Source organism: Nycticebus coucang, chromosome 3, assembly GCF_027406575.1.
Source record: "Nycticebus coucang isolate mNycCou1 chromosome 3, mNycCou1.pri, whole genome shotgun sequence".
NCBI classification, from domain to species: domain Eukaryota; kingdom Metazoa; phylum Chordata; class Mammalia; order Primates; family Lorisidae; genus Nycticebus; species Nycticebus coucang.
Window position 1 is genome coordinate 115339841 of NC_069782.1, and position 27063 is coordinate 115366903.

Consider the following 27063-nt stretch of genomic DNA (forward strand, 5'->3'; position numbering starts at 1 on the left):
CAATTGCTTATCTTTACTTCTTTAATACGCATAACAGACAATATTTAATTACTTATGTGTTCGCGTTATATTTCTACTAGTCAGCACTGCTCATTCCAAAAACCAATAAAGCTTAGGATTCAGGGTCTCTCACTTCACTGGCAGTTCCCTCTGCTTGTGGTGGCTCTAGCAAGTTTGCATTTGCGATTTTGTATCCTTTTCCTTAAATAGGAGACTCCAAATTGAATAGGCTTCAAGCCACATAAAACTTGAAATCTGCCTTGTTGACTACAGGAGATAATTCCCTGCTAGAGCTTCAACTCTTGACCCTGTGCACAGAGACAGCTATACACTTACTCTTAAAGTTTCCCTGCCCTTCAGTTTCATATTTCCAACTAACTGAACCATACACTTTCAGTCAATACATTATCTCAGACCTTTATTTTGTCTGAAAACAATTAATCTTATTTGTAGTAGATTATTATTCTCCTTGGGTATCTGCTCATGTTCTTCTCCCATACAGAGGGCTCAGCTCCGCTAGCCCTATAAAAAATCTGATTTGTCCTCTGAACACTATCTCAAGACTCCTCCCTAAAAAGCATCTGACTCATTCTAGATCACAATAATCTAGCACTTCTGAGCCAACTGTTATCCCTTTGTATTATTTGTTTTAGGAAATATTGTCATTTTAGAGTATATCTATGCTTACTCTCCACTGTACCCCCATCCTGGCCTTCAAATCTATTTTCTACAATCCCTAAGAATGTTTAAATTGTACAACAAGCATGCTTACAAAACAAGCACCCTCAGCCTATGTTTTACTGAGAACTCTGATTAGAAGAAAACAACATAAAACAGCCAAATCAAATTCAAAGTGGACAAACTGCATAATAAATGTAGAGAATTCCCTGGTGATCTCATTCAGAAAAACCCATTTCCTACTGTTGCTTTATGCATTTGTCCAAGAGTGCTTGGAAGATGGTAGAAGATACCTGATTTCTGGTATTGAAATCCTGGTTCCCTAGGAATTCCCTAGGATTTCCCTGGTTCTACTCTGTCCAGTTAAAACCAAACTGTCATTGTCCTCCAGTGCCAACTGGGACTCTGCCAACACTGGCTCTGTCTTTCTGGTTCTCAGACTGTGCTGTCTTCCCACATTTGGGGAAACCATCTATACTACACAGTAAATATTGTTCACAGAGTTTACTTACCACCAGTAGCACACAGTGACAAACAAATGTAGATCTTTCCTCCTGGAGAGTGAGCTCTCCAGTTGTCTTTTTCTCCATCAGATTCTCAGCATCATCTAGAGTGCAGTGCTGACATCACAGCTCACTCACTGCATCCTCAAACTCCTGGGCTCAGGTGGTCCACTTGTCTCAGCCTCCCAAGTAGTTGAGACTACAGGCATGCCTCACCACACCAGGTTAATTTTTCTATTTTTTGTAGAGATAGGATGTCACCCTTGCTCAGGCTGGTCTCAAACTCCTGACTTCAAGTCATTGTCTGGCCTCAGCTTCCAAAAATGCTAGGATTACAGGCATGAGTCACCTCGCCCAGCTGAAAAAAGAATCTTAATGATTTCTCTGGCAGCGACTAGCTCTTCTCATCACTTGTTTTGCATCATCAGAGGATCACTTCTTTGTGTCATTGTGTCTTCTAAGAGCTCTATTACCTATTTATTTTCAACATTCCCTACTATCTGTTATATTTGACTACCCAAGCCTTGATTTTTAAGTCAATTTTTTTATATTATTTTTTCTTCCTGCCTTCATAGTAGAATTAAGAAAGGTAGGGTCATAATTTGCATACATTTAAATCTAAACCAGTATGTTGTAGTTAAGAACTTCAGTATTAGATGATCCAGATTCAAATCCATACTCTGTCACCTGCTACTTATCTTGAAATAAGTAATTAATCACTTTTATTTTTATTTTTATTTTTTTTTTACTTTTGAGACAAAGTCTTACTATGTTGCCCTCAGTAGAGTGCTGTGGCATCACAGATCACAGCAATCTCAAACCCTTAGGCTTAAGCGATTCTCTTGCCCTCTCAGCCTCCCAAGTAGCAGGGACTACAGGTGCCCACATTGCCCAGCTATTTTTTTGGTGTAGTTGTCTTTGTTGTTTGGTAGGCCCAGGCCAGGTTCAAACATGCCAGCCCTGGTGTATGTGGCCAGTGCCCTAGCCACTGAGGTATGGGCACTGAGTCAATGAATCACTTTTAAAGCACCAATTTCCTCACCTGTAAACTACACATAAAATCACCTCGTAGGATTTCTGTGAGGATTAAATAAAATAGTGCATAGAACATTCCCACCAAATTTCCTGAAATGTAATAAGTATGTGATTAACATTTCTATTATGTGTAGTAATAATAAAAACATGTAGTAGAGGTCTTGAACATTAAAAAAGCTCAATAAGTTATTGATATACCAGTCTGTATTTTCCATGTTTGAATATATTAGTATACTGGTTTCCATCATCAATTCATTAAGTTCCTACTACACCCAAATTGTATAGCATACACCACATGATATACACAAATTATATATCTATTCAGACACCAACTTTGTCATTCATGACAGCAGCCACCACCTCAAGAATATTCAACTCTAACATATATTTTAAAAACCTGATTCTTTGGGGGTGGTCCCTGTGGCTCAGTAGGTGGGGCACTGGCCCCATGTACCAAGTGTGGCGGGTTCGAACCTGGCCCTAACAACAACAAAGACAACAACAACAACAAAACCTGATTCTTTGGTCTATTCTTAACTTCTTTAAGCTTTACCAAGAAAGGTAATATGGGCTGGGCTCAGTGTCTCACACTTGTAATCCTAGCACTCTGGGAAGCCAAAGCCAAGGATCACTTATGCTCAAGAGTTTGAGACCAGTCTGAGCAAGAGTAAGACCCATCTCTACTATAAAAATAAAAAAATTAGCCAAGCACCGCTAATTCCAGCTAATTGGGAGGCTAAGGCAGGAGGATCCCTTAAACTCAGGAGTCTGAGGTTGCTGTGAGCTAGGCTGAGGCCATGGCACTCTAGCCTGGGCAACAGAGTGAGACTCTGTCTTAAAAAAAAAAAAAAAAAAGATAATGTGAAAATTACCAATTAAGGCAAAAGTGTAATTTTATAAATGGATACTTTGGTCCCTGGAATGTAGAGGATATGGAGAAGGACAAGCTTTTGCTAATTAGATCAGGTCAGTAGCTAGAGCAAGAAACAGGATGCATTTCAGCCTGCTGTGCCCTAGACGATGAAGCCATTGACATGATTTAAGCCTGCTTTTTGGAGTAAAGAAGACTTCAAAAGAGCCTGAGTAAATCTGCATACCTATAAGACAAGGAGATATCAAGGAAAAAGGGGCACTGCAAATATCCTGTCACGTTATCACTACTCTAGTACCTGAGATGAAAGACCACAATAAAGATGCAAAGCAGCTTGCACACACACCACACACCATCACTATGAAATAAATGGGAAAAGTCTTGGTAGGAAATGGCACATTACAATTTTACTATTAAAGTCGATCTTAAAGGTAACAGCCCCGGGAAGCAAACACAAAACACATAAAAGAGAATCATAGGAAGATTTAAACTGACAAATTCAAAGGCTTCTCAGTCTGTGGGCATTGAGGAAGCTATTTGTGCTAACAGTTTATCTCTGATAGAACTGAATGCTGAATGTGTAAGGAAGAAAACGTGATAAATAGTTCCCCAGGCACTAATCCCTTCTGATGCACTTTAGCCCTGTTTGTCTAGAGGCCTGAGATGCTTTCTAATTGAGGGAGGTCACATCTTGTTCCGAGGGGAAGCTGTACCTGGCAGATCTGTCAAATGATGGGAAAGGAAGTATGCATTTCCAGTTGTACCTGAAAAGAGATTATTCTCCCCATTTCTGAAGTTATGCCATCTGTGTTCTGGACTCAGAGCAGGAAAAGACTCAAAGGTTTCTTCCTTTCCCTTAGAGAAACATAGATATAAATCCATGAAATGTCAGGATGAAGAATGCTGAGAACAGATTAGGGCTATTAGGACCAGGGAGGGAGAATCGTTGATTCTGTCTAACATTCTCTGATCAGTTGCTTCTCTTAATGTAGGTCAAGCTGATTTTAGAAGATGAGGAAAAGGAGTGAAGCAGTGGGATCAGTAGGGTGTAGTAGATAGTGTTAATTAAGATCACAGACTAAAATCCCATCTCCATTATCAGCAGCTGTGTGATCTCTCATCATGCCCACTCGTTTTAAGTTGCATGAAGTTCCAAGAGAACATCATGAAGTTTTCTAAAAGTGGAAGTCCTATGTCATGCTTAGTGGGGAGTTTTTTTTTTTTTCTGTAAGAAAAGATGTTTACTTTGTGCACATGGATTATAGGGGAAAAAAAGATTGAATGTTCTTCATTATTTTTATATTAATACCTCATGAGTTGAGATGTTCTCTAATTTCCTTGAAATTTTATGTCATCGTTAAGTCCTCATATTTAGAAAACTGCCCAAATATTTATCCTAAATACCTGTATTTCTGTTTTGTTTGAGTTTTTTTTTTTTTATTTTATATCTTGTTATCCCACCTCCACTCCCAGCTTTTTCAGGGATGTATATTAGCCAGGGCTGAAGCCAATGGGGCAAAAGTTGTTTTTCCAGAAGGCAAAGATGATCATCTTTCTCCTTGTCTCATGGTACCGATGTCACCTTAGCTCCTCAGGTTACAGCAGGGTATAAAAACCTCTGTATGATTTTACATCTGGTGTCTACTCTAGGGTAGTAAAACTTTAGGTTAGTTTGGGGCTATCTCAGAATTTGGCTTTGGTGCAATTGTGGAGAATTCCCTTAGCTGAGAAGCTCTGACACTCTGTTCTTAAATGGTACCTTGTCTGGCCATATGAATGTAGACGAAATGGAACATATATAATTTTTCAAAATTGGGATATATTTGGACAAAAAATTAAGGATTTCATATGTAGACAGGTATAAAAATAAATGTTTCCTAGAAAAGAGAAAGCTTTTGAAAATCATAAATAAGAAAAAGTAAAAGTTAAAACAGCTAAAAATTAAGACAACCAATCTACAGAAAACAATGGAGAAGTTGGAACTTCTTTCTTTGGGTCAATTTAACCTTCCTCTATGCTCTTTAATTAGAAATAATTTCCCTCTATTGGTTATGCTTATAGATGAAGAAAGTGCTAGATAACCTCCCTCTGACACACCCCCACCCCCCAGAATCATTTTTCTGTAATTTTTAACCTTGATTTGGGCCGGGTTTGGTTCTAAAGTAAGAACTTGTGGGATTCACCACATATTAGTTGGGTTACTTTTCATGTCACCTGCCTCGCAGGATCTGGAATGGACTTTTGTCATTTTGTGTCTGCCCAGCATTCACTCTCCCACCCTCAGAGTACTGTGACTACGCTTGGGATAATTATCTCTGCCCTATAGTAATTGTCCTGTGGGGAAGGGAATATCTTAATCTAGTAGACTGATTTTTGTTTTGAGTGGCAGAGAGGCCAGATTCTTCTCCTTTTGGCAAAGGAGATAGGAAATGGGCATGTGACCTAGAATTGGCACAAAGAGATATTGTGTCCCAGGAGACAAGATCTTGATCCAGTGTGCGAGGAAAAGACACAGTTGTATATAATTCATTGCACTGTGTGTCAATGGGGCAGTTTCTGTTAATAGGCAAATCCATTCTCTCTGTTTATTTATTTTGATTACAGCTCATTCCTGAACCGAGTCTCATAACTTGCTTTTGATTTGATCAATGTGTTTCTAATTCTTTCCTTTTTTGCATATTAGCTAAAGTTGATTTCTCTTTCTGCAATCACGAAATTTGTTTAGGACTCTTTACTTTTCTTCCTTCTTGTAAAAATATTTTGTTTGCTTTTCACTGGAACCCAGTATCCTGGAGTCCTCAGGCATTGAGAAGGAGTATAGAATTCTCTGCAGAGGACAGCCCCTTCTGTTCAATCTCACCAGGAAGTTTTCAATTCATTCTCCTGTTGCAAGCCTGTTTAAAAATGGGTTCTAATATTACTTGAAACCCATGCCTGAGAATTTCTTCACAAACCACCTTTCAATGAATCAAAAATGTTCCACTCCATTGACTGCTGGTCAGTATGCTGAGTGTTTGAGGAATGGGCCATAATTCAGAAGGTAAAAGAAAGACACATTTAAATGTCTCTTTGACCACAAAATAAAGAACACAGATGGCACTTTACTCTCAGGCCTTCTGAATTACTCCATAATCCTGGGACCCAAGGAAAAACAACTTGATTCTTTCCATTTTTAAGACAAGTGCTCAGAGACTGAAATCCTGTCTTTTAATTTCACAAGCTTCCATTCAGCATTGCTCTGCACATGATGAACAGTGTTATGGTTGTTATTCCAGGACCACAAAGGTCTATATTGCTGCCTCTAGTATTTATCGGAAAACAAAGTGATTTTTATCATGAGAATAATTTTTATGTTGCTACAGCAGAGGCAATTCAGCTTAGCGGTTATGAGTATAGACTACAGACAGATCAGTAGAGAAACCGCTTATACTGGAGTTTGAAGGATAGGTAGAACTTGGAGGTAGACATAAAACAATGGGAGTAAAGGAGTACCAACATGGGCAAAGCTTAAAGGGAATAAACATGACAAGCATCACGAGGGCACAGTGTGTGCCCAGCTCTGTTATAAATGGTTTGCACAGAGCAACTCATTTTATTCTCACCACTCTATGAGGTGGGAGTTATGTTATCTTTATTTTACAGAGAAGAAATGGAGGTACCGAGAGTTCGAGTGACTCGCCCAAGGTCACACAGTATGAAGTCAGAAAAACCAAGATCCACATTCGGGCAGCCAGGTTTCACAGTCAGTGCTCTTGAGCCTGACTACCAATCTAAAGGGCACCCGCAGGGAGGACAGGGAAGTGAATAATAAGGAATCCCCCTGGAAATGTCTGTTGGCACCAAAATATAGGTCTTGATATTCCAAATAAGGAGCATAAATAATGCTCTGAAGGCAGAGAGGGACGTAAAGGTTTTGAGCAGGGGATGACATGATTACAGTTACTCCTTAGGAAGGATCTGGCAGCGATGCTCAGAATGAAGTGAAGAGAAAGGTGTATGGAGACATGTTGGGAGGCTGTATCATCTCTACGATCAGGACTGAGAGAGTTTGTGTTACCCATATCCTTGGAAGTGAGAAAATCAGTTCAGCGTAACAAACGCTAACATCCTCTGATGCACAGACACTGAAATACAAAAATGACTTTTGTCCATGTAGACCTGTATCCTCCAGAACACCCTGCACAAGACGCACCCTCAATACAAAATTCTTTGAATGAACGAATGGCTGTGCACGTTCGGGGGGCAATTTCGGAGAACATGACCAAGTGTGGTTGAAAGTCAGAGGTGGGGAGAAGGAGGAGTTTTCACACAATATTAATTCCTCATACTTTGTGGTTCAGTGCCTACTATCCAAGTTGGGTTAAGAGTGCATTATATAACTTTAATTTGATATTCCTATGGAAAATGTTACATAACAAGCATATTTAATTAAATCATATACGAATCTTAGGTTTCAGAATAATATCTGTGGCTAAAAAAGGTTTATAATTTACACATACTGGGGTGGTAAAATATCTTGAATTTTAAATGGATATGGTAGCTGCTCTCATCTTTTACACCTCAAATCTTGGTGCCAAGATTTTGCTTACGTTCTGTAACGTTCAAGACTCTAGGCCCTAATAACTTCACAAATTCATACCTGATTTCAAAAAATGAATCATGCTCCCAAGCCTCCAAATCCCATAGCAACTAAAAAGTTAAACAGAATTACAAACAGAATTAAGCACTATTTACCTCTCCATGATCCCTCATATTTTGTGATGGGAATTTGTTTTTCAAAATCCTACCATAATATGTCCATGCTTATTCTCTAGTGGTTAGGTTATTGGTGTGTCCAGTGCGTGGTATGAAATAATAAAAACAACCTATTGCCCCCTATTTCACAGCCCTCATTACTAAGGAATTTAAAGTACTCTATTTGTTAATTCGATTTTCTCTTATAATAAAAGAATAAAGTAGAATGAGAACAAATAATAAACTTCTTAATTTTAACATTCAGAGTCATATAGAGCTAAAAGTATAATTTCCTCCCCTCAAAATAAAGCAAGTGCAGGATTTTAGCATCTGTAGAATTGCGAGCACCCACACTACTGTGATCATTTGAAATAAAGGTTCTAAATGTGCTGAATTAGGTCTTGATTTTTCCATATTCTAATTAAGCATTACAAATATTTTCTCCATATTGCAAATGTAAAAAATTAACTTAACCTGACAAATACCCTGTCATTCAATGTTTACCAATTATCTCTTATATGTGGGACCTAAAATTTCCTTCTGCTTGAGCCTATCATTCTTTTCCTGGTTAGTTTTATCTGCTTCACAATCCTCCGCATACCCAACATATATTCTGTCTCTCTCTTCCTGTGGCCCACAAGTACAGATTTCTATGAAACACAAATCCTGTACAATTGGAAACTTGAGAATGAACAAAGTAAAGTTCTTCTAGGCTCACTGCCTAGTTGCAATTAAGCCCTCCATGATGTAGTTCAGATACTGGGCATAGGGCCCGGGACTTAATTTCATGGTTATAATAAATCACGTGCACCATCAGTAGTGTCCTTTTCTGTCAAGATTTACACACTTGCATAGAGTCTAACAAGTAATCTAGGATGGGAGGAACAATGCAGAAATTCTAAACTGAGCTGAAATCATTTCTTCACAAAGGATTGAAAAGCTTATTCAAATCCCTTGATTGTTTTGTTCTTAACAAGTAGATGTGCACCCAGTAGGAGAGTATTCATATACACTCTTGGCTTTCTCATTCTTAAAATGTGCAGAGAAATTGAGAACAGTAAATGCAGATGAGAAATCAAAAGAATTCAAACTTTTTTTTTTTTTTTTGAGACAGATTCTCACTCTTGTCACCCTGGGAAGAATGATTTTTCCATTCTAGTTAAGCACTGGCATCATAGCTCACAGCAACTTCAAACTCCTTGTCTTAAGAGATCCTCTTGCCTCAGCCTCCTGAGTAGTTGGAACTATAGGCATGCACCACCACACTGGCTAGGTTTTCCTATTTTTAGTAGAGATGGGGCTTTACTTTTGCTCAGGCTGGTCTCAAACTTCTGAGCTCAAGCAATCCACCCATGTCAGCCTCCCAGGGTGCTAGGATTATAGCACTGTACTCAACCTCAAATTAAACTTTAAATATGAATTAAACTTTAAGATGATCCAAATCGAAGCAAAAGCTTAAAAGGGTAATTTATTAACTTTTAAATCTGTGAAAAGTATGGAGAAAATGTTCTCCAACTTTCCATTTTTAGCAGTTAGAATAGGTTCTAATTCAGAGAAATGACACAAAGAAAACTTAGAACTTTAAAGAAGGGGCAGATTCTATTAATAAGCAGACCCCTGAGGTTAGTTTGTGGTTTTCTTTTCTTTCCTTAAAGCAAAACTAAAATTCATAAGGAATCACAAAAGACCATGAATAGCCAAAGCAATCTTGAGCAAAATGAACTAAGCTGGAGCATCTCACCATTAGCTTTTAAATTATGCTACAAAGCTATAGTAACCAAAACATCATGAAGCTGGCATGAAAACCGACACACAGATAATTGGGACAGACAGAATAGAGAGCTCAGAACTAAATCCATGCACTTACAGTCAATTGATCTTTGACAAAGGTGACAAAAACACACAATGATGAAAGGATAGTCTTTGATAAATGGTGCTGGAGAAACTGAATATCCAGAGGCAGAAGAATAAAATTAGACTCTCACTTGAACATGATATACAACTATCAAGTCCAAATGGATTAACAAGTTAAATGCAAGATCAGAGGCTATAAAATGTCTAGAAGAAATCACAGGGAAAAAATTCTTGACATTGATCTGGGCAGAATATTTTTGTATATGACCATAAAAGCAAAGGCAACAGAAGCAAAAATAGGCAAATGGGATTGCTTTAAACTAAAAAGTTTCTGTCCACCAAAGAAAACAGAATGAATACACAACTTAGTGTCTAACATCACTAATCATTAAGGAAATGAACATCAAAACCACAATATGATATTACCTCCCACCTGTTAGAATGGCTACTATCAAAAAGACAGAAGATAAGGTTGACAAGGATGTAGAGAAAAGGGATCCTTGTATCCTATTGGTGAGAATGTAGATTACTACAGCCATTACCAAAAACAGCATGGGCCAGGCCAGGCTTGATAGATCACACCTGTAATCCTAGCACTTTGGGAGGCTGAGGCAGGACAGCTTGAGCAAGAGTGAGATTCCATCTCTACTAAAAATAGAAAAGCTAGCTGATTGTTATGGTATGAGCCTGTAGTCCCAGCTCCTTAGGAAGTTGAGGCAGAAAGATGGCCTGAACCTAGGTTGCAGTAAGTTATGATGACACCACTGCACTCTAGGCAAAAGAGTGAGATTCTATTTCAAAAAATATACATAGTATGAAGTTTCCTAAAACAATTTAAAAATTGAACTATCACATGATCTTGCAATCCCATTTCTGGGCATATAGCCAAAGAAAATGAAATCAGTATGTCAAAAGCACATCTGCACACCATGTTCACAATAGCTAAGATATGGAATCAACCCAAGTATCCATCAAGGGATGAATGCATAAAGAAATGTAGTATGTATGTATATGTGCACAGTGAAACACTATTTGCTTTCCATAAAGGGGGAAATCCTGCCATTTGTGACAAAATGAATGAACCTGGAGACCATTATGGTAAGTGAAATAAGCCAGGCACAGAAAAATGCCATGTGAACTTATGTATATGTGGAAGCTGAAAAAGGGCAAACTCATAAACCCACAGAGTAGAATAAAGGTTACCAGAGCCTAGAGACGTGGAAGGAGGAGAGGTTGATCAAATGGTACCAAGTTTCAGTTCGGTAGGAAGGTAAGTTTTAGGTATCTATTGCATGGCATGATAACTACAGTAAATCAAAAGGAATATATATTTCAGAACTTCTAAAAGAATAGATCTTAAGTGTTCTTACCACAAAAAAAGATAAGTAGATGAGATGATGGATAAGTTAATTGGCTTGATTTAATAATTTTATAATGCATATGTGTATTAAACAGCTCATTGTATCCCATAACTATATACAACTATTATTTGTCAATTAAAATAAAATAAATGAAAATAAATGTTTAATAAAAACAAGATTGACCAAAAAAATTAAAACAAATGGGACTAATGAGATAAATGCTTTCCTAGGAGCTTCTGGGAAAGTTCTTCCTTGATATTTTCCCCAGAAAATCTAGAAATGACTTTCTCCCTCTTTTTTTTGTTTGTTTTTATTGTCAACAGATGCAAAACTTACTGCTTAGCCATCTGTCTGAGGATGGAGGAGGGTTGGGCCAAGAAAATACAAGAGGAGCAAAGTTGGAGTTACTGAATGGTCAATTCTATCTCCACATTTCCGGTGATGAGCCAGGCATTTTCTTCATTCTTTTAAAAATAAGTTGGAGTTAAGTTGTTTTTTAATTGTATCAAAATCAATTAACTGACATTAGTAATAACTTCTTTTATCCAAAAAGTATAAATACCACATAAATGGTGCTATTTAAAATGTTCTAGAATCTTTCAGTTAACTATATCATTAACTATATCAAAGGAGTTGAAACAGTATAAGGCCTATTACAGTTTAGTCGTCACAGTTCACTTGCAGCCAGTTTGATAGTAAGCCTAAAGACTTTGTTCCCAATAGATGATAGCTCTTAAAATCACCTCATTGCTAACAGCAGGAACTCAATTCTTGTTAAATATATAGATGAATTTAAAACCAATTACAAGGTCTAATCTAGAAATCTCTCCTCTAAACCAAATGATTTGATGCAAGTATTTATTGAGCACATCTAGTGAAAGCGTTACAGGACACACCAAATTTGTTGTTATTAAAGATGCTCTCTATCATTCAAGCATTTACTGTTTATTGGAAAAAGTAAAAAATGCGTGCCAGTGACGTTCCAAATATGAGAGAAGTACCAAGTGCTAAGGAGGGTCCAGAAAAGAGAGAATCTTTTTTCTGACTACTCTCTCCTGTTTGGTGGAGAAGTAAGAGTCAAATCAGAGACTTCCTAGAGGAAGTGATGTTTGGGCTAGAACCAAGGTAGTCTATGGGTAAAAAGGAGCAGGACGTTCCAGCACAGGCAAGGGGTAGCCAGTAGAACAGAGGTAGGGAAGGACAGGTTGTGTTGGGGAGGACTGCATCACCTGGTTTGACTAGAGTGTAGTGTGCATGGAAAGGACAAATGGGAGATAGCCTGGAAAAAAATAATAAAACTACTGTCAGATAATGGGGACTTTGGACCGTGGCTATGCCCACCACTACACCCCCAGGGCAGATTGCAAAGGACTTTGAATGCCATGTTTCTGTAAAATTCCTTAGGTATGGGCTGGAAACCAATGAATGTTTCCAAGGACTTAATGGTATCATCTAATGTATACTACTGATATTTGGGGCTGTATGATTTTTTTTCTTTTTTTTTGAGACAGAGTCTCACTCAGTCACCCTGGAGTAGAGTGTGGTGGCATCACAGCTCACAGCAACCTCAGATTCCTGTGCTTCAGTCTCCTGAGTAGCTGGGACTACAGGCATCTGCCATAACATCCAGCTAGTTTTTCCTATTTTTAGTAGAGAAGGGGTCTCGTTCTTGCTCAGGCTGGTCTTGAACTCTTGAGCTCAAGCAATCCACCTGTCTCTGCCTCCCCAAGTGCTAGGATTGTAGGGTAAGTCACCACACCCACCCTGTCTGATTCTTTGTTGCAGGGTTGTCTTGGGCACTACAGGATCTTTAGCAACATCCCTGGCCACTTCCCACTACAAGGCAGTAACATTTCCAGCTCCAGCCTGAGAGTGACAACTGAAAGTGTTTACAGACATTGCCAAATGACCTGGAGGGCAAAGTCACGCCAGGATGATAGTCACTAAAGAGGAGGAGCATAAAGAGAGCTCTTATGCCAAGATCACAGGCACCAGTGGCTGTGTAATAGGTATCTGATGAATGCAATTGAACTAAAATTAATTAATTAAATGGGAACAGGGACAACTTGTGGTGGGGTGAGGGTAATATCTCAAGCACATGATAATGAAAGCTTTGTCTAAGGCAGTAGTGGTAGAAATGGGAAGGATACCAAGGGTCCACAGCGTGTTAGCCATTTTTATTATTTTCTAAAACAGTCTTACACTTATTTGATCACAGAAATCTTCATCATTCTCAACAACATTCCATGGAACATACTTCAGGAATTGCTGTGTTCCATGATTAAAGTTTATATTTAAAATTAATCACTTTTAATTGCAATACATTAAAAATATAAGGCAGAGGTAACTTTGATAGTCAATACTAAATTCTCAAATACCCTAAGACCTGAGAGCAATGCATTGTTCATTTTATCATTGTTATTAATAGTTTTATCAATGGTTTATAGAAATTATTATTTTTTTGGTTCCAACTCAGATGAAAAAGATACTCTCTGTGTGTGTATGTACAGGATACAATAATCCTAGGACGTGGACTCTTAATAGGTGACACACAGTTGGGATGAGGCACAAAGCAAAGCAGTAGAGGAGAGAAAAGATTCCAACTGAACGTAAAGCAAGAGGTCTCCTGACATGGTGCACGATTAAGCATCAGGTGGACCGGAGAGAACAGCTCTAGATTCTAGGGAAGGGAGAAGGCACTGAGGGCTAGTTGGGTTCACTCCCGGAACACCTGTGTACACCAGGGCCAGGCTTTGTGCTGATAAGCGAAATCCTGACTTCTTGGAGTTGTTGGCCCATTCCAACCTCCTAGAAGCAAAGGCTTTAAACTGGAGCCTGAAAGAGAAAGAGTGTTAGACCTATGGGGAAAAGTGGGCATCGGATCCCCACTCTAGGACTGGCAACATGGGCATGAAACCTCTGCATTCTCACAGGATCCCTCACCCACATGGGGCCGAGACGGTTTAATGCTCTGGTACTAGTGCCTTGAAAGTCTTAATAATTTTAAAACAAAGGCCACACAGTTTCATTTTGTACTGGCAAGTTACATAGCAAATTATACAACAAGTTCTCCCTGGGCACCTCTTCTGCTGGTTGTGAACAGACAGTTCTAATATATGGTTTACTTTCCTTGGCACCAGTATTTTTCAGCCTAGTATGTTATGTTTTCCTTTGAATATGCCCTAGTTAAGTGCTAATTTATCTACAGAATAATAGCACAGGAAGAAATATTTTACTTATCTGTGGGGAAACAAATTCAGTGAGCATGTTCCTTAGCAACTAAAGAGCTCACCTTCTACAGAAAATGATTATAAAGATATACTTTGGGGATCACTCTTAGAAGAAGAAAAAAGTAAAATCATTATGTTTAATTAATAAGACTGGTTGTACAAAGAAGGCATCCAAAGTGCTTTATTGACAATAAATGTACTAGCTAGTGATTACTTCTTTCCTTTAAAATAGCAATGACTCATCACTGGTTCCTTGCTCCACGCACAATGCAAGTGAATTTCTGGTTTCAAAAGAGAAAGTAGCAGCTCCATCAGGCTGCTGTCCATTGAAACCTGAAATCTGCATTTGAATCCCAGGGAAAAGTACAAAAACATACTGGCAAAAGCACAGAGCTGATCACTAATTCCTATACTGATGAATTTAGCCTTCGAAAGATACTTTTTAGGCATTTTGCTGGTGAATGTAATTTACTGAAAACATAAAGAAATAGAGGTAATGCTTCCATGTCATTGAAAGATGTCTGCAGCGGTTCAGAACTCACATCTGAGTGCCAGCAACAAGCTGAAAAAGAATCCAAAGAAGAGGAAATTGGAAGCCAGAGCTGAGCTGGAAGACAAGGTCAAAGACGCTTCTGACAGCAAAGGAAGCTGTGGACTGGAAAAGGATTGCTTTTCTTCTGATGATGAAGCAAGAGAAGCTGACAACGAGGATGATGTTGAACCCTATAATGAAAATGAAAATACTGCAGAATCTAACTTACCCCTTTTGTATAGATTTATGAATGACTCCTCGTAGTTGGGATATACTATGGGCTGGGCAAATGCCATCGCTAAAATCCTTAACAAAAAAATTCCTAAAAGTAAACCCACCATTTTGGTAAAGAACAAAGAGCTGGAGGGGAAAAAAAAAAAGTTAAAACGAGAGAAAATAAAACAGTGTGATAAGAGGCTGGAGTGGGAAATGATGTGAAGAGCAAAGCCAAATGTTGTCAAAGACAAAGAAATTGAGAGAAATCTTCAGAGAATTGCAATAAGGGGTGTGGTGCAATTATTTAAGACTGTTCAGAAACATCCAAAAAAGGTTGATGAAAACCCTCTGTTGGACAGTGTGCTAAGCTGATATCAGCTGTTTCCAAGGAAGATTTCATCCGTGTTTTGAGAGGAATGGATGGAAGTACAGATGAGATCAGTTCAACTAGGAAGAGCTCAAAAGCCAAACAGACTGAAGGGAAATCAGAAGAGGGCCCAAGTTGGACTATCCTAGGTGACGATTTCATGACGGGAGCATCTACGAAAGGTTGGGACAAGGAAAGTGATGGGCCAGATGACAGCAGACCAGGATCTGCACGTGACTCTGATACGTAAAGCAATGTTGTCCCTGAGTTTGTGAAGCAGTTAAACGAGAAGGTCAATATGTAAAAAGTCAGAATTATGTGACCCCCGTGCCAAATGATGAACAGAAACACCCAGTTATTTTTTCCTCTACTGGCACTAAAATGGGAAGGGGGCAGAACTCATTTTTACCTTAGAGATTCTTTATTTTTCATTTTCCAAAATTTAAAAATGAATTTCTATGGCTGTATGCAAAATACATGAAATGCTTGTTTTATTAATCCCTGATTATGTTTGTATTTATTCTCTTCTTCCTTTCTTGGCTTTCTTGGAGCTCAGAAGGATCTTTACCTAGCACCCCTTAGGGGCTTCAATTTTGTAATGGTGCAGGCTTATGTTAATGCTAAAATTGTGTAAGTGTTTTCAAATGTAGCTCTGATGGTGATTTTTAAAATGTGCTACATAGGCAAGAAAAAATAAGGCTTGGCAATAGGCAATATATAGTATCACCATTGTAACCACAAAAGCACGGAAGTATTCTTATAGATTTGGATTTTAAAGTAGCTTCATTTTAAATAGGGTAACTGTCTGGGACAGTCCTGGCTTACCCCTTTTGTATATATTTATGAGTGACATCCTCTTTACTCTCAAAAATGCTTGGATTTGGGTGATACATTATGTTAGAAGAATTATCTTTAAGTTTTAGATATATATAACATTGCCAGTGGAAATTTATTTACATATTTGGAATTTTATCTAATATATGAAGCCCACTCAGTTGATGACAAATTCACTTAAATGCCTGTATCTTAAAAAAGAATTCTACTTTTCATTCATAAATGAGATTGAATAAAAGAACTTTCTACTTAAAAAAAAAGAAATAATGTATCTACCAGAATATAATTACTTCTTCCATATACACTGTTAATGCCTAGAAATGCTCTATTCTCCTTCCACACTTGACAAAATTTAATTTTTTGAGAGAGGTGGATAGACATTAAAATGGCAGATTTTTCTGTAATTGAATATTAAATGTCACTGAACAAAACCCTTATTGATAATGCTGAGGCCACTTGGCAGTTCAAGAAAAATGTTCAAGGTAAAATATTTATAGAGCAAATTGACATTTTCAACCACTCTAGGTCCAGCAGGAAAAGATGATTAGAGGAAAAAAAAAAAAATCTAGCACCACCTGCCTTCTTTCTATTCACAGAAATTCTGTGAAGATTAATGAGTACTCTGAGTTTTATAAAAAAAAAAAAAATTAATATATACTTACTACAATGTTAAATAATAGTAATGGAATTCATCTTCAGATGAATTCCCATGACTTGATTAGGATTTGCAGCCAGTCCAAACAATATAGGGTGCCATGTGTCCAGGACCACAGCTCAAGTTCAGAGGTATTAGTTTATTGAAAATAATTCTATTTCTTTAAAAATGTATGATTTTCTTTGAAGTCTACTTGGAGGTGTAGAAGATAGAGATACCCACATCTCATTTCATTGCCAAGACTTTACACTTTCTAAGTGTTAGATTTATGTATGATTCATCTTCTATCCCCCAAAGTTCTTAAAATTAGGCCTGTTCAGAGGAGGTCCTCAATAAATATTTATTGAATACTAAATAATAGACATAAGAGATTACATAGTTTAAAAATGATCTTGATAGATTTTAAAACATTATGTATAAATACGTAACCAAAAATGTGATTTCCTAAAATATAACCTAAAAGGAAATATGATTTTTATTATAGAAAAGGATAACTTCATAACAAAGTGAGATGTGGTGGAAAAGAAGACATGAAATTTTAGATCTGGAATATATACATCAGATAAAAATATACTGTGCAACATATAGTTATGGCAAGTAATCATACCTTACTAAATCAGTTAGGTAAACCATTGCTTGGTTTCATGTATTGTTCCCAAACAACCAGCAACTAAATATTTAAGATGCAGTAGTAGCTAAATGATTTTTAATGGATTAAAACATTTTATAATTAGGAGTTCTTTTTCTATGAAAACCAAAAGTCAACATAAAAATCAACATCTAGAGCTAATAAAAATCAACAAAATCTAGAGCTATTAGAATTACAGTAAGTTCTTCTTGAAGTTGATAAAATGTTGAGATTATATTAGAATATAAGATTGTGGTATCAAATAATTAGATAGGCACTGAATATTGACTTGGAAAAAAAATGATCATTAATAATCCAGCTCTCCTTTTCAGATAAGTAACTAGAGACACAAAAGAGGTAAAATGGGCAAGCCAAGCTCATTTAGTTCTTTAGCGATTTAGCCAGGAGCATCCTTGCTCTCCTCCTACTGCAAGAATAGTGGACATTATTGGATGCTTACATTAGACATCTGCGAATACCATATTCAGTCCTTATAAACATACCCGGGGTGTGGGGCTTGCTTTCTTAATCACACTGATGAAAAATGTGTCAGAAAGGTTAAGAATGACTTTTTCAGGACAATGCATCCGCTCATTGAGCAGAACTAAGATTTTTTTACTCAGGACTATTGAATCAGAAAACCTTCCTTTTGTAAACACCCTTCCATCTCACTTCACCATGCCTCACATTCACACTTTTTAACCTTGATCTCCTAATAATTCACTAGCTCTTCAACAAAGAACATCCATTCTATCAGAGTGCAGTTAGCAGATAAGTATTATGGGCTGGAAAAGCACCTGGAGAAAGGAATTCACATTTAAATGTCCATAATTAATAGTTCGTCTCGATTAACTTTTCAAGAGGATTTTTTTTTTCAATAAAAAGGGATAATTATGAACATCAAGGAATAAGTTTAGTAGTAGAATTTTTAAGTGGTCTATAGAAAATGTAATTTTACAAAGTGACTGTGCATAAGTACTAGGAATAATTTCACGTAGGTACCTGGTTTGTCCATCTCTTCTTAGGTTGGTCTCCTAGTCAAGACCAACACATAACTTATTACGTGTATCAAATAATGCATTTTTCAATTTATACTATTTTTACTGAAAATATATATGCAATATATATATATATATATACATACTAAGTACAAGCCTAAAAGAAGAAATATATAATACATGAAGTGTTTGTGTCACCCCTTTTAGCCCTTTAAGAGAGTTGCTCTCCTGAGGTAACTACTTCTTAACCACTTTTGATGTATCACTCTGGAAATGCTTATGTATATAAGTATAAAATTGTATATCCTCCTTCTCTGAGAAAGCTCCAACTGGAGGATGACGCTGGTACAGCAGGAGGGCCCAGAGGCTGGGGGCTCTGGACTGGGATGGTACAGCAGGAGGGCCCAGAGGCTGGGGGCTCTGGACTGGGATGGTACAGTGGCTTCCAGGGAGCCTTCAGCAGTGGCCTTCAGAGCTGTAGCCGTGGTCAGACCAGGTGGGGTCAAGGCTGCAGAGCTCATGGAAGCAAGACCAAAGAATGAATGCTTATCAGAAAGATGGGCTGCCTAGTCAAGGACATGAATATCAAATACCTGGAGATCTATGTCCCTGCATTAAGAAGTTTTGAGGTCATTGACTTTTTCCTAGGGGCATCTCTCCAAGATGAAATTTTGGAGATTATGCCAGTGCAAAAGCAGACCCTCACTGGCTGGGCAGGGGACCAGGTTTAAGGCACTAGTTGCCACTGGGGACTACAATGGCCATGTTAGTCTAGGCGCTAAGTGCTCCAAGGAGGCAGCTGCTGCCGTCCGAGGGGCCACCATCTGGGCCAATATCTCCACTATCCCTGTATGGAGAGGCCCCACACTGTTCCTTGGAAGGCGACAGGCCACTGGGCTTTGTGCTGGTATGTCTCATTGCTGTTCCTAGAGGAACTGGCATTGTCCTAGTCCCTGTGCCTAAGAAGCTGCTGCTGACGGCTAGTATCAGTGACTGCTACATCTCCACTAGGGGCTGCCCTACGACTTAACAAGGCCACTTTGATGCCATCTCCAAGACCTAAAGCTATCTGACTCCTGACCCCTGGAAAGAGATTGTATTCACCCAGTCTCCCTACCAAGACTTTATGGACCACCTTGTCAAGACCTACACAAGAGTCTCTGTACAGGGGACCCAGGCTCCAGCTGTGGCTATAACATCAGATTTTCATGTAAGAAAAATAACTTGAATTAAGTCTGTTAAAATATATATATATATATATATATATATATATATACAATTTTATATATACAAGTACATATTCACATGCTTTGATTAAGATTATCAGGATCCTGCCTCAGAAACAGTTCCATAAAGCTATTTTTCACTTGGCAAGATGATGATGATGAAGATGACAAAAATAATGAAGAAGAGAAAGAGGAAAACAAGGAGGAAGAAGAGGAAAAGAAGAAGGAGTTCATAGAGGAAGAAATAGAAAAGGCTAGCCTATAAACATTTAGCATGCAAAAGGCACGCTTTTCAGTTAATTCTCCTAACAACTACCGGAGCTATATGTTATTATAACACTTGCTTTACAGATTAAGAAAACTGAGATATAAAGTGATTAAGTACCTTGCTCAAGGTTGTACTAATAGTGCCAGGACTGAAGTCTTATGGTCTGGCTCACAGCCCATGTTTATAACGAACAAATTATACTAAAATGTGGAAATTTCCATAGCAGCACATACAGATCTGCGTCACTTTTTTGCCCATGGCTGAAAAGAAATTATTCTACTGCTGTACTTAAAATTTTACTACATTCCTGATGATAGGCATTCACCAGGATGAATACCCCAGCCCTACCAGGTTTTAAAAAAATTATAATATTTGAGATTTTAGGCTTAATAATTGATTCTATCCACATTACATAAGTCAATTCAAATGAAAGGCTTGCTAAGTTTGTTCCAATTTTTTAAAAATTAACTGAATAATTTGCTTTAATTGCCTATCTGCTTAGTTGAAGATATCCAGATTCAACTTTTTCTAAGCATACATGTTTTTTCTCAACCTTTAATTTTACAAAGTCTGAGATAGTACCCAATAACACCAATCCTGAATATTGATGGACCTGAAGCTTCACTCTCATAGCTTATCAGGTGCTCAGAAAATTTTGAAAGGGAAGTAATGAGTACTTACTTTTCTTTTCTTTTCGGCTTGCCTATTTACTGATGCTTTTCATATTGCAATGCCCATCAAAACAGGTTTTTGCATGAACATCATGATATAGCTATTATCAGACTCCAAAAAATTAAGATTTCACACTCTAATTGGAAAAATGGTGACTAATTCGTCAGTGGATCCTAATTCGCTAATATATTTGCGTCATTATTAAGCTATTGTGTATTTTCAAGCCTATAAATCTATTTTCTAGATGTTATTTTCAGAAGAAACAACTAGAAATTGCTTATTTATACACAATTCAAATATGAGATATGTAACATTTTTTACATATAAGACATTATTGTAAAAGGTTTCAGTATGGCTCGAGATACCGTCTCATAACTCAAAGGTATTTCATGGGTGCCAATGAACACCCTGTGAAATGTAAGCTACTTTAAATCTAGGTTAAGCAAGTCTTATAAGCAAAACAGGGATGTGGACAAAGAGCTGATCTGTACATGTGGACAAGAGATGATTTTTCATGTAGAAATAAAGTGGTAAGGAAAAAAGAAAAACATATTTTAAAATTTTATGTACTAAAAAAAACTTACAAACAATGACCAAAGAGCAATGGACAACCCTAGTGCCCAGATGTAAGCTTCTAAATACCATTTCCTTGGATCAAGAAGCTGTGGCATATGTATACTATGGAAAACTATTCAGCCACTACAAAAGATGGAGACTTTACATCTTTTGTATTAACCTGGGTGGAGTGGGAACACGTTGTTCTTAGTAAAGTATCACAAGAATCCAATGTACTCAATTCTAATATGAAGCCAGTGGACAATCTAATACATACTCACAGAAGAGAAAAACTAAAATCAATTCAAGGTGGGGGGGGCGGGGGAACCAGGGAGCAGAGAGGGGGGTGGAGGCAGCGGGATGGGAGTTACGGTATAGGTATATGGCACATCTCTTAGGGGTGGGACACAGTTATAATAGGGACTCTACCTAACAAATGCAATCAGTGTAACCTAATTCTTTGTATCCTCAAAGAAACAATAAAGGATAAATAAAATACTGTTTCCTCCTAAAAAGAATTTAGGATCATTGAAGAAATGGTTGATTCAGGCCTAGGTCATAAAATGTACAAGATGAGTCTGGACAGTCTTAACACATCTGACGTAAAGAAAGTTGTTAACGACTACTAGATCCATGTTAAAAAAACTCAGAATAATACTTGAAGAGGCTTTCACTAAGCAAAGTTGGGACAATTTGGGCATTAATAAGATTAAGAACTAAAATAAATTAAAACACATAAAACATTTAATTCCATAAATTCTCTTGGCAGAAGGATTTCAGGTAATAAATAAAGAATTAGAACAGCTGAACTAATAAAGAGCAAATAGATCTAGAGAGACATTGAACATCAACTGCTGTTAACATCAGACAGTCAGAAATTTCATGCTTCTTGATAGAAAGAGTGAATACAGCTATGAAGTCATTTCACCAGTAAGAAAAAAATCAAATGCAATTTATAGAAACTATAGACATCTTAATGCAATTTATAGAAACTACAGACATAACTTAGGAGAACATGTCAAAATATGCAACACATTTTAAGATAATTGAACCCAAACTGAAACTTTCATGATTTTAATAATTTATTATTTTTTTAGGTGTGACACTGGTATTGTGAGTATGGTAGGAATAAAGGGGAACTCATCTTTTTGAGATACATACCAAAAAACTTATTCATGAAATGATACAATATCTGGGGTTTGTTTCAGAACAAGTATGAGAAACAGGGGGAAAGGTCAAGCATTGGCCATTACTGGTTAATGGTATTGATGGAGGTGCAGATGGGACATGAGATTTCATTGATTCCTTTTTTTTATTTTGGTGTATATTTGAAAATCTCTGTAATTAGAATTTTTTTGTGTTTTTGTTTGCTCTCTTTTTGTCAGCAGCACTTTCAGAAGTGCTGGAGAACAAATTCAACACCAAAATCTTTGCAGATTAAAAAATAAACAAGAACATATTTGATAGTGCCAGAGAATTACTCCAACACCAAAAAGAAAAGCTTTGATTAGTTTAACCATCAACAGATCTTCACAGTCCAGGCCCATTAGCTCTCTGCTCATCAGTTCATGGGATCCAGTATGTCAAGCCCATCATTTTCCAAATGTAAATATTACTTTTTCTAAATAACAAGTTTAAAAAAAGATCCCCAGTATCAAATAGCCTTATGGAGTATAAGCATGAGTATTTTTCCTGATATTTATCAAATGTCAAAATTTTTGAGTATCTAATTATAATTTATTAGGGATATGTTTGTGTAATAAATTAGCATGGGAATTCAGAAAGGGAAAAATCGATAGTCTTAGGGTGACTATGTTTTTTACATTGGGACTAAATCTTGTTGGCAGTAAATCCATTTTTATTAGAATAAAAATTTTTTTTTACATGAAGTAACAGAGGAAACATTTTATGAAATCACGTCTTTTGCAGTAACATGGAAGGAACTGAAGGCCATGTGAAATAACACAGAAACAGAACGTCCAATACTAATTGTCCTCCCATGTAAGTGGTAGCCCAGTGATGTGTGTGCCTGGGAGGGGGTGTGAGATGAGAAGTTCCTCATGAAGTACAATGTACACAATTTGGGTGATGGTTACACTAAAAGCCCAGACTTTACTACCACACACTACATCCATGTAACAAAAAAAGAGAGATAAAAACATACTGCTGGATAAGATCGCTAATGATATGCTTAAATATGATTCCTGGTAGTGAAAAGCAGAGTATTTCAGAATTCACCAGAATGCCTTTGACTAATATTTTTTATTCAAGCATAAATCATCATTAGCTTCATCACCGTTGTCAACGTTATATCTCAGTAGTTCTGAAATCCCTGGGCTTTTTATTATCAGAGTGAATTAACTTAAGACGGGGGGAAACAGAGATACAAGATAAGAAGATAGATTCGTTTTAGAATCAGAATTTAGAATTTAGAATTCTTTAGAATCAGCATTTTTTCCTTGTGATTTCACAGAATTCAAAATGCAATTTGGATTGAAGATCACTAATTCTTTCAGGGTCAGACAGAAGTCTAACATTTCCAGACAGCCCATAGTTTGTTCAATCATTAAGTTCTGGCTGATCCTACTGTGATAACCATTTAATTTGTCTTATGTCCCACAAAGCCCTTTGTAATAATAAACTCATGTTAATTATTCTTAGGTGAAATAAAGACACTCGGGTCCTTTCCTGTTTGCTAAGAAGTGGCATGACCAAAATATTACCAACATGAATAACCAATAGACACAAACTTAGAGTTATTCAAAGAGAATCCTGTATATAAAATTTGACTATTCTATGTTTTACCAGCGGGTCTTGAAAACTTATTGGGATATCTAGCAGAAATGCAGATTAATTCTTATGTCCTTGCTCAAAAAAAGGTAAATTAATTTCTTAAGTAACAGATTTAGTAACAGGATTAAGGTTATAGAGTAAGGGGAATAAATTGAAGGCTGAATGAATGAAATGAAATGGGATTCATACAAACTGGTGATAACAAGGTGTCAGACCCAAGGATTATGATCAATCTGCTTGTATCATCACAGAAATGACATGAATCACTACTTGAATATTTATTTAAATGTGTAGTTCAAACTCAGAAGATCAGGGACTTTGAAAGCAGAGAATGTCTCTTACCAGTCTTCATATTCCTAATGAAGTAAATGTTTGCAAAGTAAACTTATTCTCAAGTGTAACCTTATCTAGTCAACATTATTATCCCTAGAGGCTACAATTAAGTGTTCCTATTCTTTTGCTATGGAAATATAATTGTTTTCTTTTATTTTTACCTTTTTTGTTGACCAGCAAAAAGCAATACAGAAAAATTCTAAGTATAGGTTTCATAGTAAGACTTTCTCTCTTTTAATCCTGGTTCTTTTATACATTACCTGCATGCCTCAACTTATGGGAACTTATAAAGATTTCCTGAGGCTTAAATATGTTATATGAGATGCAGAACAAAGTAACTGACAGAACAGCTCCTCAATGGACACTAGCTATTCTTACCACTGATTTACTGAAAGTTAGGACTCCAAATATTCCCTGTCTGGACTTCGTTAATTTAAAAATTAAGCCTTTCACTCCAGGAAAACAGAATTGCTTTTTCTGATTGATTTTTAGCTGTTTTCTTTTTTTTATTCTCTTCATGCTAGGTTTTATGGGGGTGGTGTTTTTTCCTCTCTGGTTTTAATCAGCAATTTAGGTCAGTTGTTACAAAAGAGAAGGATTCCTGAGGAGGGAAATTAAAGCAAAGAAACACCTCTGGGAAAACAAGTTGAGGGGAAGATACTGTCTACATTTTTATAAAAAGCAGAAGTAAGTATGAAAGATGGTGGGAGGTGAGCAGAGTGGGCCAATATAGCTAGAAGGCAACAATTTGGAATTAGCCTGGGAGAATACCCATTATCTCCCCCTGCAAAAAAACAAACCAAAACAAAATAAACAAACAAACGAAAAAAAAAAAAAACAGGTGACTATACACGGCAAGAGACTGCTGAGATGAAAACTGTTTGGGTCCAAAATCCTAGACCGAAAAATCTATCTGCCAAAAGTTTATTCCATTCCAACTTCATTACTTCATGTGGACAAACTACCAGGCCTCTCAATGACCTGAGGCATTTGCTAAACCAAGAAAGGGGGACTCAGGGCCATTAATGTGGTGGTAGTGATGATGTTCTCCACTCATTTACCCTTGAGAGCAGAACTCAATCTGCTGGAAAACCTAAGCACAGCCCACTATAAAATGCTTTCCTCTTCCCACAATAATAAAAAAAACAAAAACAAAACAACAAGCTTGGCAGTAGTGTATAGCATTTTCCCCCGACTGTCTAATTCTTTCATTATATTTTTTAATCCACATCCCCCCTCTATACTTTGACCATTTATGACATGCATTTGCCTAATGTAACAAATAACACTGTACAAATTCAGCAACAAAAAGGATGAACATCTGAAAAAGTACAAAAGGAAGATTTGAACATTTAGAAAAAATATTTTATTCCCTATTCATGTCTTTTATTTTGACTAAATATAAAAAGGAATATATACCGCTATTGCTGATTTGGTTAGAACAATGTCAGAATTTTTCAAGTTTAAAAGCTACATGGACAATTTGAACCATTCATTTAAGAGCATCCCAAAGCCTCACTCCTAAACTTGAAGGACTTAGTAACTTAAAAAAAAAAAAAAATCAGATCTCAGCCCTAATCTCCAGGGAGACCCTAAACAGATGATTTTGATATTTTTCTGCATGCATCTTTTTTTCTTCTTCCTTAAGAAAAAAACACAATTCAGAGCTTCAAAAAGACAAATGATAAACAATAACTAGAGAGTATGGGTGATCAATCCTTGATACTTATTTTCTGATTTACTTTTTTTCCCCTCTACTCCAGCCAGTTAACATTATCCTTGTATGTATAAACTCCAAAAAGGCAGAAGAAAAAGGAGAAAATAGAATTAAAAAAAAGTTTTTTTTAAGGATCAGGTATTAAAACAATTATAAATCAGGGCGGTGCCTGTGGCTCAGTCGGTAGGGCGCCAGCCCCATATACAGAGGGTGGCGGGTTCAAACCCGGCCCCGGTCAAATTGCAGCCAAAAAATAGCCAGGCGTTGTGGCGGGCGCCTGTAGTCCCAGCTACTCGGGAGGCTGAGGCAAGAGAATCGCTTAAGCCCAGGAGTTGGAGGTTGCTGTGAGCTGTGTGAAGCCACGGCACTCTACCCGAGGGCGGTACAGTGAGACTCTGTCTCTACAAAAAAAAAAAAAAAAAGAATTATAAATCAGCGTTCCTCTGGTAGTTTCAGAATCTTGACACCATGAAACCTAACGTATTTGTCATCAGGGTCTACCTCTGGTGCAGTAATTTATATTCTAGTTATCACTGAATACATATAATGATATTATAAACAGGGTAGCTAAATGCATGGAAATCAGACTCCACTTCCCCCTCTTCCCACATGGAAAGTTGGGAGCTGCATTGCTCGTCCCCGTGAGTATGGTAGACATGGCAATGGTGATGTTGAGGGCAATGACAGTAACGAATGGGCAGCTCAGCTGTACTGAGCAACTGCTGTGTGTCAGGGATTTGGCTTTTGGTGCATTACTTCATTTATTGAATCTTTACAAAAATTCCATGAAGAAGGCACTTGAATAGTTACTTTGTAGGTCTGGAGGTTGTGGCTGAAAGAGGCCACTGACCTCAGGACATGCAACCAGGAAGAGGCCAGACACAAGGGAAATTAATATTCTTGAGCAGAAAAATAATTAATTTAGATACTACCAAAGATTCATAAGCTTTATCAAACAAGTCAGTTGCTTTGTTATGGAGCTAGCATCTCATAATTAATTAGT

General features: G+C 37.2%; 1 protein-coding gene and 1 pseudogene across 2 annotated transcripts in view; one reads left to right on the forward strand and one right to left on the reverse strand.

The window, feature by feature from the left end:
- Positions 1-27063, reverse strand: part of PRKG1 (protein kinase cGMP-dependent 1) — a 1327126-nt gene that overhangs the window by 629994 nt on the left and 670069 nt on the right. The gene's annotated exons all lie outside the window — the stretch shown is intronic.
- On the forward strand, positions 14784-15631 carry LOC128581260 (RRP15-like protein; annotated as a pseudogene).